Source organism: Triticum aestivum, chromosome 7B (genome assembly GCF_018294505.1).
Source record: "Triticum aestivum cultivar Chinese Spring chromosome 7B, IWGSC CS RefSeq v2.1, whole genome shotgun sequence".
Lineage (NCBI taxonomy): Eukaryota > Viridiplantae > Streptophyta > Magnoliopsida > Poales > Poaceae > Triticum > Triticum aestivum.
This window is the reverse complement of record NC_057813.1, coordinates 359,768,462-359,773,602: the sequence shown is the minus strand read 5'-3', so window position 1 is coordinate 359,773,602 and position 5,141 is coordinate 359,768,462.

Sequence of the window (5,141 nt, the reverse complement as noted above, 5' to 3'; positions counted from 1 at the left end):
CGGGGAAGGGCGAGAGGGAGGAGTGGGAGAGAATGGGGGCGACGTGGGGGTGGGGGTTAGGGTTTCAGGGGGATAAGGTGGAGTGGGAGGGTCCGGCCGGGCCAGTGGGCTGGTCTGGCGGCCCGTCGGCTTGCTGGGCCAAGGCCTAGATGGCCAGGGGGGTTCTCTCCCTCTCTTTTATTTTTTTTTGTTTTACCTTTTGTCTTTTCTTTTTATTTATTCTTTTCTGTTTTAGTTTAGTCATACTTTATTTTAGTTTTTATAAAATATGACCATAGCTCCTAAAATAAGGTTTCAGAACATCCCTCTACCATAAAAAGTTTGGTGGTCAATTAAACTAGTTTAACATTTGTTTATTATTTAAAATCATTTGAATAATTGTTTTGCTATGGTTTTATTCACTTTAGAGTATTTAATCATTTCATAAAAGTGTGGTTTCTCCACCTTTATTATTTTGAATTTACCTATCCCAGCTTGAACATTTTAGCTTTAATGTTTGAAAACTTTTATTGTTTGATCGATTCAGGATTTAAATTTGAAACGGTTTCGAATTAACCCGAGATTAATTACAGTGACAGAGGTGATGTGTCATCATTAGTAGGGGATTACTGTAGTCTAATTATCCGGGCGTCACAAGTTGACTCATCTCCAGTCCCATCATTATTAAGATTAATATTGTAAAACAAAGATTTAATAGGGGACACATCAATAACTTTTAGATCTTCATCATTATTTTCATAGGAACTAGAAGAACACGCTTTTACAAAGCAATCTTTCTTAGCACGCAATCTAGCGGTTCTTTCTTTGCACTCATCAATGGAAATTCTCATAGCCTTGAGAGATTCATTGATATCATGCTTAGGAGGAGTAGATCTAAGTTTCGAAGAATCAACATCAAGCGAACGTATATCAACGTTCCTAGCCAATTCATCAACTTTAAGCAATTTTTTTTAAGAAAAGCATTAATTTTTTTTGAGAGATCATAAATTATTTAACACTATTCTCAAAATCAGAGGGCATCTTATTAAAATTACCATAAGAATTATTGTAAAAGTTTCCATAATTGTTAGAGGAATTACTAGGGAACGGTCTAGGATTAAAGTTTCCTCTATAAGCATTGTTACCAAAATTATTCCTACCAACAAAATTCACATCCATAGATTCATTATTATTCTCAATCAAAATATACAAAGGCATATCATTGGATCAAAATATACAAAGGCATATCTTAGTAGCAAACAATTTTATAAGTTCATCCATCTTTCCACTCAAAACATTAATTTCTTCTATAGCATGCACTTTTTTACTAGTAGATTTTTCGGTGTGCCATTGAGAATAATTAGTCATAATGTTATTAAGGAGTTTAGTAGCTTCTCCTAAGGTGATTTCCATAAAAGTGCCTCCCGCGATCGAATCTAAAAGATTTCTATAAGCAAAATTCAATCCAACATAATTTTTTTGTATGATCATCCATAAAATCAAACCATGAGCAGGGCAATTACGAATCATCAATTTCATTCTTTTCCAAGATTGGGTAACATGCTCATCATCAAGTTGATTAAAATTCATAATATCATTCCTAAGAGAGATAATCTTAGCGGGTGAAAAATACTTAGAAATAAAAGCATGTTTACACTTATTCCATGAATCAATACTATTTTTAGGCAAACACGAAAATCAAACTCTTTAGCATGATCTCTAAATGAAAACGGAAATAACTTCAATTTAACAATATAATTATCCGTATCTTTCTTCTTTTACATCTCACACAAATCAACAAAGTTGTTTAAATGGGTAGCGACATCTTCACTAGGAAGACCGGAGAATTGATCTTTCATAACAAGATTCAGTAAAGCAGCATTGATTTCACAAGACTCAGCATCATTAAGAGGAGCAATCCGAGTACTAAGGAAATCATTATAATTGCTATTGAAGAAATCACACAACTTGGTATTATCTTGCGCCATCGTGACAAGTAATCCAACACAAAAGCAAACAAAAAGGCAAGCGAAAAAAAAGAGGAGATTGTGAAAGAGAGGGCGAATAAAACGACAAGGGTGAAGTGGAGGAGAGAAAAATAAGAGGCAAATGACAAATAATGTAATATGAGGGAGATAAATTTGTGATGGGTACTTGGTATGTCTTGACTTGAGGAAAGACCTCCCCGGCAACGGCGCCAGAAATCCTTCTTGCTACGTCTTGAGCTTGCGTTGGTTTTTCTTAAAGAGGAAAGGGTGATGCAGCAAAGTAGCGTAAGTATTTCTCTTATTTTTTGAGAACCAAGGTATCAATCCAGTAGGAGGCTCCTCAGAAGTCCACGCACCTACAGAAACAAACAAGAACTCGCAACCAACGCAATAAAGGGGTTGTCAATCCCTTCAAGGCCACTTGCGAATGTGAGATCTGATAAAGATAATATGATAATATATTTTTTTTGGTATTTTTATGATATAGATTGTAAAAGTAAAAGATGCAAATAGAAGTAGATTGAAAGCTTATATGATAAGAGATAGACCCGGGGTGTGACGCCCCCGATTCAATCGTACACTAATCATGCACGCAAATGTGTACGATCAAGATCAGGGACTCACGGGAAGATATCACAACACAACTCTACAAATAAAATAAGTCATACAAGCATCATAATACAAGCCAGGGGCCTCGAGGGCTCGAATACAAGTGCTCGATCATAGACGAGTCAGCGGAAGCAACAATATCTGAGTACAGACATAAGTTAAACAAGTTGCCTTAAGAAGGCTAGCACAAACTGGGATACAGATCGAAAGAGGCGCAGGCCTCCTGCCTGGGATCCTCCTAAACTACTCCAGGTCGTCGTCAGCGGGCAGCACGTAGTAGTAGGCACCTCCAGTGTAGTAGGGGTCGTCGTCGACGGTGGCGTCTGGCTCCTGGGCTCCAGTATCTGGTTGCGGCAACCAGGAAGAAAGGAAAGGGGAAAAAGGGGGGAGAAAGCAACCGTGAGTACTCATCCAAAGTACTCGCAAGCAAGGAACTACACTACATATGCATGGGTATATGTGTAAGGAGGCCATATCAGTGGACTGAACTGCAGAATGCCAGAATAAGAGGGGGATAACTAATCCTGTCGAAGACTACGCTTCTGGTCACCTTCGCCTTGCAACAGGCAGAAGAGGGTAGGTCGACGTCCTCCAAGTAGCATCTCCAAGTAACATCTCATAGCATAATCCTACCCGGCGATCCCCTCCTCATATCCCTGAGGTAGAGCGACCACCGGTTGTATCTGGCACTTGGAAGGGTGTGTTTTATTAAGTATCCGGTTCTAGTTGTCATAAGGTCAAGGTACAACTCCAAGCCGTCCTGTTACCGAAGATCACGGCTATTCGAATAGATTAACTTCCCTGCAGGGGTGCACCACATAGCCCAACACGCTCGATCCCATTTGGCCGGACACACTTTCCTGGGTCATGCCCGGCCTCGGAAGATCAACACGTCGCAGCCCCACCTAGGCAAAACAGAGAGGTCAGCACGCCGGTCTAAACCTAAGTGCGCAGGGGTCTGGGCCCATCGCCCTGAGCACACCTGCACGTTGCGTGGGCGGCCGAAAGCAGACCTAGCCTAGTGGCGTTCCAGTCCAATTCGGCGCGCGCCGCTCCGTCGCTGACGTCTGAAGTGCTTCGGCTGATACCACGACGTCGGGATACCCATAACTACTCCCACGTAGATGGTTAGTGCGTATAGGCTCGTAGCCAGACTCAGATCAAATACCAAGATCTCGTTAAGCGTGTTAAGTATCCGCGAACGCCGAACAGGGCCAGGCCCACCTGTCTCCTAGGTGGTCTCAACCTGCCCTGCCGCTCCGCCACAAAGTAACAGTCGAGGGCCGTCGGGAACCCAGGCCCACCTCTACCGGGATGGAGCCACCTGCCCCTTCAGCCCCCAACTCCGAACAGTATCACAGGTAATGTAACAGTGTAAAGTATATAGTATATGCCCGTGATCACCTCCCGAAGTGATCACAGCCCAGTAGTATAGCATGGCAGACTGACGAGAATGTAGGGCCAATGATGATAAACTAGCATCCTATACTAAGCATTTAGGATTGCAGGTAAGGTATCAACAGATGTAGCGACAATGTCAGGCTATGCATCAGAATAGGATTAACGAAAGCAGTAACATGCTACACTACTCTAATGCAAGCAGTATAGAGGAGAATAGGCGATATCTGGTGATCAAGGGGGGGGGCTTGCCTGGTTGCTCAGACAAGGAGGGGTCGTCGGTGACGTAGTCGTACTCGGTGGCATCAGCGTCGGTCTCGTAGTCTACCGGAGATAAGAGGGGGAAGAAACAATGAATACAATGCAAACATAAACACGACGATGCGTGACGTGACAATGAGCGGTGCTAGGTGTGCCCTAACGTGGTATGAGGTGGTACCGGTTAAGGGGGGAAACATGCGGGAAAGTATTCCCGGTGTTTCGCGTTTTCGGGCAGAGGAGCCGGAGGGGGAAAGTTGCGAGTTCGATAGGTTAGGGGTGTGTGGCGGACGAACGGGTTGCGTATCCGGAATCGTCTCGTCGTTCTGAGCAACTTTCATGTTGAAAATATTTTAATCCGAGTTACGGATTAAAAGATATGATTTTCTAAAGATTTTATTAATTTCTGGAATTTATTTAATTATTTAATTAATTCGGAAAATGGATTTATGACGCCAGCATGACGTCGTGCTGACGTCAGCAATCAGCGTTGACCGTTTGACCTGGTCAACCTGACATGTGGGTCCCGTGGGACCCACCTGTCATACACTGTTAGGTTTAATTAGGGTTTAGTTTAATCCTAATTATAGTTTAATTAAAATTAACTAGTTAATTAAATTAATTAAACCGGATTAATTAACTTAATTAATTCATTAGTTAATTAATTAATTGATAATTAATTTTATTAATCATTTTTATTTTTATTTAATAATTTTATTTTTTTAATTCTCCTTTTTAAAAAAACCGTTCTGGGGTGGGGCCAACTTGTCATAGGACCAATGGCCTTATCGGCCATGGGTGCTGACGGGCGCTGGGCGCTGGGCGCCGCCCGAATGCAGGGGCCGATGTGCGGGCGGCCGCCGTGGGCGACGGCCGGTGGCGGCGTCAGGAGGCGGAGCCGGGAGGGCC